The following is a 13,558-nucleotide window of genomic DNA, read 5'->3' as shown; positions in this document are numbered from 1 at the left end:
CTGTGCCTATATCTTCCCCAATACCACACTCTTGATGACTGTAGCTTTATAATAAGTCTGAAGTCGGGGAGTCAGTCTCTGTCTTGGTTCTCCTTCAATACCGCGCTCGCTGGCTGTCCTGGGTCTGTTGCTTCTTCACCTCCGCAGACCAGCACCGGCCATCCACACTTTCTACCAATACGGGCTGCAGCTGGGGGCCAGCCTTTCCACATCCGCACCCTCTAGCTGGGTCAGCCCGGGGCTGCACGTCCGCTCCAGGAATGGTGGGCTGCTTCTACAGACCAGCGCCAGCGCACACTCTCTGACCACACTTTGTTTTGTTTTGGTTTGTTTTGCCACCAGCAACCTGCCTGAGGCTGTGGCAGCCATCCCCTCTTTGAAAAGGCCTCCACCGTGTGTGGGGGGAGTCCCTCTCTTGAGTCCTTAGCTCCTATTGTGCACTCCGGCTCTGCCTAGAAGTAGTCGCTGCTCTTCCACACCTCCTACCTCTGGACTCCCCGAGATCCTCTCAAACCTCTGTAGTGATTAGCCACCTTGTCTTATTCTACGTGATAATTCTTTATATTAAAATATCCCTGTTCGAATAACTGGTATCGTTTCTGTCTCCTGACTGGAGCCTGCCAGCAGAGCCAAACAAGGAGATGCTGGCAAAGCCGAGAGTGTTGCTGGCAGAGTCTGGGCTCCAGGGCACAGAGCAGAGTGTGTGTGTGTTGGGGGGGGCGGGGGGGGGGGTAGGGTAGAGTTGGGGGGTGCAGTTAGAGATAAGAGATAGTTACTCAATGACTGAATCAAAGGGTAAAATAAAGATATTTGCAGATGAACATAAAGGACACAGGAAGTCTTTTTAAAAAAGTTATTGAACACATCCTAGGCAAATATAAACCAAAAAAAAATAATGTGGCAATTTTAGTAGCAAATATTAAAAATCAGGAAGAAAAAGAAAGGCTATAATAAATAAAAAGATAACCAACAATTGAGTTAGAGATGTTTAAATATTCTTTCTGAAATTGACAGAACAAGCAGACAAATCATAATGAAAGGTGTGGAAGATTTGATTCATGTGTCTACTACACTTGATCAATTAGGTATTAGAGAAAGAATATACATTGCCTTCAATTGCACACAGAACCTTCACACATGCAGACAACATAAGGCCACAGAGGAAGAAGCCTCAAGGCACTGAATCAGCATCATTCAGACGGTCTTCTCTGACCTTATATAAAACAAAATAAATCAATGTCAAAGGACCAATTTATAAAATCCCATATAAATAAAAACAAAACACAGTGTGACTGAATAATATTTGGAATAAGAAGAAATAAAGGAAATTATTAAATATTTGAAATTGAATGACTCATCACACATCAAATGTATAGAACCAAGAAGCTAAAGTGATGTGTAAAGGTAAAATTAGTTTTAAATACATTCATTAGAAACAACAAATGAGTTAAGTTCTGATTCATAAAGCTCCAGAAAGATTAAGAGTAAACCCAAGCAAGCAAGCAAGCAACCAACAAAAACCCAAAGAGAAGGTAGAAATAAATGAAATAGGGACTAACACTACAATAGAGAAAATGAATAAATCAAATAATCGGTTCTTGAAAAGACTCCCATATAGACAAGCCAGTAGTAAAACTAATCAAGAAAAAGAGAGAGGAGATTCAAATGAGCAAAAATATAAAAACAGAAGATGAAACAGACACACTCCTGTAAAACTTTAAAATGCTTAAATTGCCACAAGAAGCAGAAAATCTGCAGAGCTCAAGAGCGAATTGTCCAAAGCTCAACAACCCCTTGAGATTAACCCTATTACTCCCCCACTGTGCAGCGGAGGAAACTAAAGAATTGGTCATTTGAGTAACTTTGCCCAAGGACACAGAGCAGGGCCCTGATGTGAACACCAGCGGCTAATTCTAGAGGTTTCACTCTACACCCTCCTGCTTTGCTGTTTTGCCTGGAGAGTAGAGTGGTAAGATACATTTTATAATGGTGAGCAGGAGCTGTGTCTTTCATCTCTGTACCATCATGTCTAGCATATCAAAAGGCCTCACACATTTAAAACTAGTCAATTTTTAAGATAGGTAAACATTCACTTGGTTTTGAAATTTGCAGGTACTGAAAGGGTATGAAATAGAGGACCGCCCCCCCTCCCACCTGCCCCCCACCCATACACCCTGAGAAACCCAGGGGCCCTCCCCCGAGGTAATGCTATCCCTTTCTTGTGGATCCTTTCACAAATATTTTACACACATACAAATAAAGACATACATTATTTTTCTCATGTATGCACATTTTTCAGCTCCTTATTTTTTTTTTTCACTTTAACGATATATCTTGAAGATCATATTGATTCATTTTAAACATCCTTCTTGGAAAGTTTGCCAGAGTATTTCATGGTGTCTATACTATAATTTAATCAATATTATGTTGATAGAACAGTAGGATGTTTCTAATGATTTATTTCAATGCTGGTGACTATATCACATGTGCACCCATATTATTTGCACATAATTTGTGCAAATAAATCTGAAATATACGCCTGTCCCAGTTACTAAACTCTATCTATTGATTATGAAAGCTGTATAACAAATCACCCCAAATCTGAGAAACCGCCAATGACGATGACACTTCGTTTTGCTCACAAACCTGCAATTTCAGCAGGCAGGGCTGGGTGGGATGGGATGGCGTCTGCTGCCCGGGCTGGGCTCTGGCCGCTCAGTGTGGGGCTGGAGTCGGGCAAGTCTGTCCACTCAGGGCTGGCAGTGATGCTGGCTGTTGGCTGAGACCTTGGCTGGAACCAGACCCTGGCATGTGGCTCTCCAGGGGACCTGGGCTTCCTCATCACAGTGGCTGGGCCCCAGAAGTGGCATTTTAAGAGAGAGCCAGGCCCACTACCTTTTAAGACCTAGCCTCGGAATTAAGGCATACAGCCAGGCATCCAGCTTCAAGGGGAGAGAAATATTGTCTTGACGTGGAGTGGCAGCCTTCTGGAGCAGAATGTGGGCCCAGTAATACTGTTGTCACACTTTTGAAAAAGCCAGTCTAACACAGATATGTTTCTAGATATGGACTTGCTCTATAATCATGGGTATGTACGGTTTAAATTTTGATTGATGTTTACTAATTTCCCTTTCTAGTATGGGTACAAATTCACTCTCAGTAGCAGTGCATGAGAACACATATTTGTGAAAGGAAGGAATGAAAGGACTGAAGGAAAGAAGAACGAGTGAGTGAATGAGGGAGCTGAATGAACGCACTGAGGCTGGCGTGCAGATAAGTACTTAATCATTGCGCCACTAGAGGGCGGTGTGCTCCCACAGAAGCAAAGGGCGGCCCCTCTGAAAAAGGTTTGCTAGCACTTCCGTGACATTTGCTGGAGGCGGGGGAGGCCCACGAGTCTCCCTAGGTCAGGTCCCCTGTGTTATGGTATTGTACCTCATTGGATGCCCTCGATAAACTGGAAGAGGAAGACAGGATCACAGCTTTCCATCTCTTTTGGTCTTTACAGTACAGGGGGCCTCGGATCTTTGTGTAGAGGCCACCCAGAACCACAGGCCCAGAACCACAGGCCCAGAACTCAGAACAGAGCTGTCTTCTTTAGGGGCTTCACCGGGGTTGCAGCAGTTCTTTCAAAGGCAGATTTCCAAAAGGTTTGTAAGAGACTGTTAGCATGTAAGAGACTTTAGCATGAGAAACTGCTATCTTCAGGTCAGGGTTAACAGCCCCTAGCCTGAAACAACATAATTATAAATTCCAGGATGTGGCAGTTGCAGCATGGCGACTAGAAGTCCTGTAGCTTATCTTATACTCCTGGTCTCCTTGTCCTGCAGTAAATCTTATACTCTTTGAAGCTATGCAAGTCCTGTAGCTTATCTTATACTCCTGGTCTCCTTGTCCTGTAGTAAATCTTATACTCTTTGAAACTATGTAAGTCCTGTAAGTTTATCTTGTACTCTCAGAAGCTATGGAAGGCCTTGAAATGCTATATAACCCCTTGGCTTTAAGTGTTTGGGGTCCTGTTAAAAACCCGCTGCGTCGGGCAGAGACGGGGACCCCAGCCGGCTGGTAATAAATCTCGCTGTGTGACTTGCATTATTGTGCGGGTTCTCTGTCTGTCTGAGGGGGACAATTCCGGATCTTAACATTTGGGGGCTCGTCCGGGATGCCCCCCCTCAGGGGAACAGACAACTCCCGATACCGAGGTTTACATAGGGAACCGCGGAAGGAGGTTTGGCCACCTCCAATAGGGGAGGACTGAAACAGGTCCTCGACCGGAGAGACTGAAACAGGTCTCTGCCCGGTCCCAAACAGGGGAGGACTGAAACAGGTCCTCGACCGGAGAGACTGAAACAGGTCTCTGCCCGGTCCCAGTTGAGAATTCTCACGGGAAGGAAAGTGCGGGTTACGACCCTGGAGACTTCGTTACTTGAAGTCGTGGGAGACGTCCCCGACGAGAAGGTGGCCCAGCGACGTCCACAGTGGACGCCGTTTGGACGGGCCCTAGGTAAGGATCTTGAGCGTGGTGAGACTGGTGTGATTGAAACGGCGCCTGTGGATGTGGTGTGGTTGACCGGCCGGTGGGTGTTGAAGAGTCCTGTGCGAAGTTGTGTATTTGCTGGCACTGTGTCTTTTGTCCTTTCTTTTGCCTTTTCTTGGTTTCTCTTTGTGACAATTATGGGACAGGTTCAGGTAACACCTAAGACCCTGCTCCTGAACCACTTTCCTGAAATCCGCGCCAAGGCTCGTAATCATGGTGTGGAAGTGAAGAAGGTAAGTTTGATACATTCTGCTCTGCAGAATGGCCTACTTTTAATGTGGGCTGGCCCCCCCAGGGAACTTTTTCCCTAGACATTATTAAGAAGGTCCGAGATATTATTAATCGGCGCATCCGGACCAATATCCCTATATTTTGATGTGGCAAGCCTTAGTAGAGAGTCCTCCCTCCTGGCTTAAGCCCTTTATCCCCGACAAGCCAGAAGATCCCCCCCTCCCCCTTAAAGTCCTGACCGTCTCGGGACCCTCCCGCCAGTCGGCAGTGCCCACGGCCGGCCCGAAACCCCCGGAGAAGCCGACCCAGGGACCCATCCTTCAGGAGGGGTCAGACATATACCCCTCCCTGATAGACCTAGATCTGGAAGAGACCCCCCCTCCTTACACTCCGGTGGCGCCGCTCCAGCCGCGGCGCGCGCCCAGCCCGATGGCGCCGCTCCCGCCTGAGGCTGCCGCTCCTTCCGAGCTGCCTCACTCTACCGCCTCCCCAATGGCTCCCCCTCCCCCGGGTTCCCCTGCCCCAGCTCAAGGGCCGGCGAGGGGATTGAGGCCTCGCAGACGCCGGGAAGAGACCCCAGAGGAGGAACCGTCCTCCTCCACCTCCGCTGGGGCGCCGATTCTCCCCGTGCGAGCACTAGGAGGAACTGGTCCAGATGGGGAGCGAGCATACCAGTACTGGCCTTTTTCTAGCAGTGATCTGTACAACTGGAAGGCTCAAAACCCTCCTTTTTCTGAGGACCCGAAAGGCCTAACTGACCTGTTCGAGTCTGTCATGCACACACACAGTCCCACTTGGGATGATTGCCAGCAGCTTCTTAAGACCTTATTCACCACCGAGGAGCGCGAGCGAATCCTCACCGAGGCCAGAAAAAATGTCCCCGGCGACAACGGAAGACCGACGACCTTGCCGAACCTGATAGACGAGCGCTTTCCCCTGAATAGACCGGATTGGGACTTTGGGAACGCAGAAGGTAGGGAGCGTCTCCGAGTCTACCGCCAGACTCTTATGGCAGGTCTCCGAGCGGCGGCACGCCGCCCCACCAATTTGGCCAAGGTAAAAGCTATAATGCAAGGGGATAATGAAAGCCCGGCCGTGTTTTTAGAACGCCTCTATGATGCTTACAGACAGTACACCCCGTTGGACCCCCTGGCAGAGGAAAAACCAGTCGGCTGTAATTATGTCCTTTATAAACCAGGCTGCCCCAGATATTAGGAAGAAATTGTACAAACAGGAGGGACTGGAGAAATGTCTATCCGGGATTAATGAAAGTAGCGGAGAGAGTCTTCAACACTCGAGAGGACTCCCGAAGAAAGGGAGGATAGAATTAGAAAAGAAAATCAGGAATTACAGGAACGAATCAGGAAGGAAGACAGAGAGCATCAGAGTAGGGAGAACAGGAGGCAGCAGAGGGAGATGGCCAAGATCTTGTTGGCAGGCGTGCAAAGCACAGTCAGGGTGGGACCGAGTCCGGCCGGACCAGCCCGACCGTGGAGACCGCGGCCCCGACTGGATAGGGGACAGTGTGCAAACTGCAAAGAGTATGGACATTGGAAGAGGGAGTGCCCCAAGCGCCAGGGCCAAACAGGGCAAGACGCACGGGTCCTGCTGGCGGGATGGAGAGTGACTAGGGGAGACGGGACTCGGATCCCCTCCCGAGTCTTGGGTAACTGCGTATGTGGAGGGGAAGCCAGTAGGATTCCTGGTAGACACAGGAGCCCAGTACTCAGTTTTGAATAAGCCCACAGAGCCCTTATCTCAGAAACCAGTTTGGTGCAAGGGGCAACTGGGTCCAAGGCTTATCGGTGGACTAGTAGGCGCCAAGTAGACTTAGGCCGCCACCAAGTGACCCACTCCTTCCTAGTTATCCCTGAATGCCCTGCCCCCTTACTGGGGCGCGATCTCCTGACTAAGATCAGGGCTCAGATCCATTTTGAGCCGGATGGCATTAAGCTATTGGATGGCCAAGGACAGCCCCTCCACATTTTGACCCTGTCTCTTGTGGATGAACATCGCCTGTTCGCCCTGCAGGACAACCCCTACAACCCTCCCTCTACAGAATGGCCCCGTGATATGGATTATTGGCTTAAAACATACCCTCAGGCGTGGGCGGAAATAGCGGGTGTGGGCCGGGCGGCCCGCCGAGCACCAGTAGTGGTGGAACTTAAAGCCTCAGCCCAGCCTATCCGGATCCGCCAGTACCCCATGTCTGCAGAGGCGCGGAAAGGGATTGCCCCGCACATTAACCGTTTACTGGAAGCTGGAATACTGAAACCTTGCCATTCTGCCTGGAACACCCCACTTCTCCCCGTTAAGAAACCGGGGGGAAAAGATTAGAGGCCAGTCCAGGACTTGAGGGAAGTAAATAAGAGGGTTGAAGACATCCATCCCACGGTCCCCAACCCTTATACTTTACTAAGTCACTTGCCCCCTTCACATGTCTGGTATACTACCTTAGACCTAAAGGATGCGTTTTTTTAGCATAGCCCTGGCACCCAGCAGCCAACACATTTTTGCCTTCGAATGGAATGATGGCAATACGGGAACCCCCGGGCAGCTGACCTGGACTAGACTACCGCAAGGCTTCAAAAACTCTCCAACTCTGTTTAATGAAGCCCTAAATCAGGATTTGGACTCGTTTCGCCAGAGCCATAATTCAGTTACGCTCCTGCAGTACGTAGATGACTTGCTTCTGGCAGCCCCCTCCGAAGCTGAATGCCGACAGGCCACTGGAGACCTCCTCCAGGAGCTGGGGCAGTTGGGCTATCGGGCCAGTGCAAAGAAGGCTCAAATATGCAGGCAAACAGTCACCTACCTGGGGTATAAACTAAAAGAAGGAGCCAGATGGCTGACAGAGGCCATGAAAGAGACTATTCTTAGACTTCCAGTCCCGACCTCAGCACGAGAGGTCCGTGAGTTTTTAGGGACGACAGGCTACTGCCGGCTGTGGATTTTGGGGTATGCTGAAATAGCAAAACCTCTGTATGAGGCAACCAAGGATAAGGTCCCTTGGGCCTGGGGGTCAGACCAACAGAAGGCCTACGATGAACTCAAGGTCGCTCTCCTAAGAGCCCCGGCTCTGGCATTGCCAGACCCCCTGAAGCCCTTCACTCTCTTTGTTGATGAGAGGAGGGGAATAGCGAAAGGGGTGCTAATGCAGCGTCTGGGGCCCTGGAAACGCCCGGTTGCCTATTTATCCAAGAAGCTAGATCCAGTTGCAGCAGGATGGCCCCCGTGCTTAAGGATCATTGCGGCAGTAGCCCTAATGGTGAAGGATGCTGATAAACTCACTTTTGGGCAACATCTGAAGGTAGTAACCCCCCATGCGATCGAGGGGGTCCTGAAATATCCCCCTGGTAGGTGGATGACTAATGCCCGCCTAACCCATTACCAAGGACTCTTGCTAGATGCACCCCGGATCATCTTCGCTGAACCCACCGCTCTGAATCCAGCCACCCTGCTGCCGACCCCGGATCTGAGAGCTCCCCTGCATGACTGCCAAGAGATCATGGCAGAAGTCACCCAGGTGCGCCCCGACCTCCAGGACACCGCACTACCCAACAGTGAGTTGGTATGGTACACTGATGGAAGCAGCTTCGTTATAGATGGTGTGCGGAGGGCAGGCGCAGCGGTGGTAGACCAAGGGGGAAACATCATTTGGAATGCCTCGCTTTCCCCGGGGACATCAGCACAGAAGGCCGAACTGATCGCGCTGGCGGAGGCGCTGGAACGGGCCAAAGGGAGACGGGTGACTGTCTACACCGATAGCCGCTACGCCTTTGGCACTGTCCATGTGCATGGCGCTATCTACCGGGAAAGAGGCTTTGTTACAGCGGAAGGAAAGGCTCTGCGCAATCTTCCTGAGGTACGAAGACTGCTGATGGCTGTGCAAATGCCCCGGGCAGTCGCAGTTGTCCACATCCCTGGGCACCAGTCTGCCCAGACCCCGGAAGCTGAAGGAAACCGGCGAGCGGATGAAGCCGCCAAGGCAGCGGCAGTAGCTTCATCAGCTTTAGCACTCACCCTGCCCACACCTGAGCTCCCTCGCCTGCCCCCGCGACCTGACTACACTCCGGAAGACCTGCGATGGATCCAGAACCACCACTGCCCGGAATCTGATCAGCAGGGGTGGCATCGGGATACAGAAGGAAGATTGATACTGCCGGCACAGCTAGGACTGTTTCTTCTCTCCAACCTGCATCAAGCCACCCACTTAGGAAAAAAGAAGTTGCTGACAATTCTCGAGTCCGCCCGCCTCCGGTTTCCCCGACAAGCGGCTCAGATTCAAGAGATTGTAGATCAGTGCATTGGGTGCCAGGCTATGAGACCCAGTAGGAAAGGACCCCAACATACAGGTACGAGGGTACGGGGAAGAGCGCCGGGACGGAGTTGGGAAGTGGATTTTACTGAGGTAAAGCCTGGGAGGTATGGGTATAAGTACTTGCTAGTAATGGTTGACACATTTTCGGGCTGGGTGGAAGCCTTCCCCACGAAACGGGAGACTGCCCAAGTGGTTGCTAAGGCATTACTAGAAGAAATTATTCCCAGATATGGGGTTCCTGAGGTTTTAGGCTCCGATAACGGCCCAGCTTTCATCAGTAACGTCCTACAGGGACTAGCCCGAGCGATAGGGATCAATTGGAAGTTACATTGTGAATATAATCCCCAGAGCTCAGGGCAGGTAGAGAGAATGAATCGGACTCTAAAGGAGACCTTGTCCAAACTAGCCATCGAGACTGGCGGGGACTGGGTGACCCTCTTACCCTATGCCATCTTCCGGGTCCGGAACTCACCATATGTACATGGTTTGACACCTTTCGAAATTCTGTATGGGGCACCACCCCCCATTATTGTTCGTACTCTACCAGATCATGACCCCAATGTGGCCCCAAGTTATCTGGCCAGTTTAAAGGCCCTACAAGGGGTCCAACATGAGATATGGCCCCTAGTGAGTTCCCTGTATGAAATTAAGGACGCCCCGAACCCGGAACATGGCATCGTTCCAGGGGATTGGGTATGGGTAAGGAGACACAGGTCCCGGACACTGGAGGAAAGATGGAAAGGTCCTTATGTGGTTATTCTGGTTACCCCCACTGCCTTAAAGGTTGACGGCATTGGGCCTTGGGTCCATCACTCTCACGTGCGCCGAGCCAGCCAGCTGGAGAAGACGCGAGCTGAGGAGTGGATCGTACGGCGACACCCTGATAACCCTCTGAAGCTGCAGCTCTCCTGACCTCGGGGAAGCGTCAAGCCCCCTGCCTCAGCTAACGATGGAATGGCTGCTAGCCCTAACTCTGCTCAACATCTGGGAGAAGAGCCACGCGGGGATCAACCCACACCAACCCCATAAGCTAACATGGACCCTAACAGATGGACAGACCCAAACAACCCTTAATAGCACCACACATACTGCCCCCATCAATACGTGGTGGCCAGACTTGTTTTTCGACCTGCGTGACATTTTCGGCACTAAACGTGGACGGCAGTATGACTACTCAGTCAGGTCCAAGCGGGCTGTAATTGACACCTCTCAAGGACATAGTGCACAAGGGTTTTGGGCCTGCCCAGGGAACCTAAGAAACAATTGGAAAACCTGTGGCGGCCCAGACCGCTACTATTGTGGTAGTTGGAGTTGTGTCACCTCCTATGACGGGCCCCGACAGTGGGACGTTGGGAACAGGGATCTAGTTAAATTCTCCTTTAGGGACCCCCACAACCGGGTGCCCCAGGTACGTGTCCAGTTTAACCAAGACGTGGCGCGAAGAGAGCGTGGTTGGTTATCAGGATTAACTTGGGGGTTCCAATTAGATATAGGCCGTTGGGCATGGATAGGTCCCCACCCCGGCGGTCTCCTAACTATTCGACTATCGGTGGAAATGATCAGCACTCAGGTGGGTCCAAATAAGGTGCTGGCCCCTCTCGTCCCTACCAAGAACCCAGGTATATCAAGGGATAAAAACACCGCAGGAGGGACTGCGGGAACCCAGCCAAAGACCTCTGTAACTCCTTTGACGCCTGCTACGCAGCCAACCAAAGACTCATTGCGGAAACTGGTGCGCACTGTATACGAGACCCTTAATGCCACCAGTCCTAACCTCACAACCTCCTGTTGGCTGTGCTATGATATAAAGCCCCCGTTCTATGAGGCAATAGGACTTAATGCCACTTACAACGCCTCTAACGGTAAGAACCCTTCTCAGTGTTCATGGGGAAATCGTAAAATTGGCTTAACCATGCAACTAGTGAGCGGCAATGGGACCTGTCTAGGGAAGGTGCCCCAGGCTAAACAAAGTTTATGTGCCTCCATAGACAGCTCCCCTAGTTGGAAAAGTGACACTAAGTGGTTAATCCCCAGAACTGATGGATGGTGGATATGTTCAAAGACTGGCCTCACCCCGTGCTTATCTACCTCGGTCTTTAATGCCGCCAATGAATTCTGTGTCCTAGTAACAGTGCTGCCCCGCATCCTCTATCACCCTGAGGAGAGTATGTATTCGCATTGGGATAGTGACACAAGTATGAGAAGTAAAAGAGAGCCCATCACCGCACTAACCATTGCCACCCTGTTCAGTTTGGGAATAGACGGAGCCGGGACCGGCATAGCTTCCCTGGCTACTCAACAATCAGGAATGACCTCCCTAAGGGCGGCCATAGATGAGGACATAGAAAGGTTGGAAACCTCGATTAGTCATTTAGAGAAGTCGCTCACCTCTCTATCCGAGGTAGTACTCCAGAATAGAAGAGGACTTGATTTGTTGTTCCTCCAACAAGGGGGACTGTGTGCCGCGCTGGGGGAGGAATGTTGTTTTTATGCTGACCATACTGGTGTGGTAAAAGAATCCATGGCAAAGGTGAGAGAAGGGTTAGCTAAGAGAAAACGGGAAAGGGAAGCTCAGGAGAACTGGTTTGAGGCTTGGTTTAACAGATCTCCTTGGCTCACCACCTTAGTATCTACCTTAGTGGGCCCAATTATCTTGCTTGTGCTTATTCTAACCTTGGGCCCTTGCATATTAAACAAGCTTATTAATTTTGTAAAAGATCGTGTTAATACTGTCCAGCTCATGGTCCTAAGACAACAGTATGAGACAGTGCCCACCCGTGAGGACCTCTACGGCTGGCCCGTACATGAGCAAGATTCCTCATTATGAACAACACACAGGGGGGAAATGTAAGAGACTGTTAGCATGTAAGAGACTGTTAGCATGAGAACTGCTATCTTCAGGTCAGGGTTAACAGCCCCTAGCCTGAAACAACATAATTATAAAATTCCAGGATGTGGGCAGTTGCAGCATGGAGACTAGAAGTTCTGTAGCTTATCTTATACTCCTGGTCTCCTTGTCCTGCAGTAAATCTTATACTCTTTGAAACTATGTAAGTCCTGTAAGTTTATCTTGTACTCTCAGAAGCTATGGAAGGCCTTGAAAATGCTATATAACCCCTTGGCTTTAAGTGTTTGGGGTCCTTGTTAAAAACCCGCTGCGTCGGGCAGAGACGGGGACCCCAGCCGGCTGGTAATAAACCTCGCTGTGTGACTTGCATTATTGTGCGGGTTCTCTGTCTGTCTGAGGGGGACAATTCCGGATCTTAACAGGTTTTAGTTTTAAGGCTACAAGTGCTGGAGCCTGCACAGCCCGGGACAACTGGAGTTGGTCTGCAGAGACCATGGAGAGGCTGAATCCCACCCTCCAGCACCTCCCCAGAACGATTCCAGCAGTTTCTCCTTCCCCACACCCTCCTTCACGTCCTTGGTCACCTCCAGGGACAGCTCGAAGTTACCAAGACTCGCGTCTTGCTTGCCTTGTCTCCCCTGCCCAGGGAGGGCCAATGGCACCTGGAGACATCAAGCAAAATTTTGCCGTCCCAGGTCTCCCATCGTGCAGACCCCACCCTGCTTCTCTATCTGTCCACATGGTTTGTCTGCAGAATACATCCTGAGACCCCCCCAGGGAGGCTCAGGTCATCCATTCACATGGCTGCCCATTTCCTGACTGCGTCCCCGCCTCCCGACCCCCTCCAGTCCAGAGCTGACTCCCTCTCCAGGACATCCACCTTCCTGTTTCCCTCCCTCCCTGTGCCACGGCAGACAGCCAGTGCCCCCCAGCACAAAGGTGGCCTGTGCACAGGCTGTGAGTGGCACGCATTTCACATGGGGACCCCACCCACAGAGGGGCCGGGGGAGCAGCCAGCTCGCCTTTCCCAGGCGGGCCCGCGGTCCACGTCCAGCTTCCTGCCTGCCGCGCACTGCTTCTCACCCACGGCAGGACACGAAGGAAGAAGGACATTTGGACAAGGTAGCTTGGATGTCAGAATGATTCCACTGGATGTGAGCTTTCTAAAAACGTTGAGTGAGATGGCAGATGGCAGATGTCCCCCTACCCATCTCCGATGTTACCGCAGCCACTGAGGTCCAGGGCGAAGCTCAGGGAGGAGGTGGGGCTTCGGGGACAGTTCCCAGGAAGCAGTGGAAGGTCCTTGCATGTTCACCAATTTGCTTTTAGACCAAATTAAGGGACCAGTAGGTCTCTTCGGCCAGCCCTGCAGCCTGCCAGTAAGAGGTCGTGTTGTCACTTGCATTAAGCTCCTCGATGCGTGGAAGTCCATTTGGGCCCCAAACCCATCACTTTCCATGTCACGGTCCTGCCTCAGCTTGGAGGCACAGCAGTGGGGAAGGTCTGCAAGCTGCCACTGGCGTCCCCTGTGCGGTGGCCCTCTGTGGCCTGGGAGGGGCCGAGGCACATGAAGAAGGCCTGGCTTTTGAACCTCAGTTCTGTGATCCTGGCTGGATGACTA

The sequence above is a fragment of the Rhinolophus ferrumequinum genome, chromosome 4 (assembly GCF_004115265.2).
Source record: "Rhinolophus ferrumequinum isolate MPI-CBG mRhiFer1 chromosome 4, mRhiFer1_v1.p, whole genome shotgun sequence".
NCBI lineage: Eukaryota > Metazoa > Chordata > Mammalia > Chiroptera > Rhinolophidae > Rhinolophus > Rhinolophus ferrumequinum.
The sequence above is the reverse complement of the archived record's forward strand: the minus strand, read 5'-3'. Positions refer to the sequence as shown.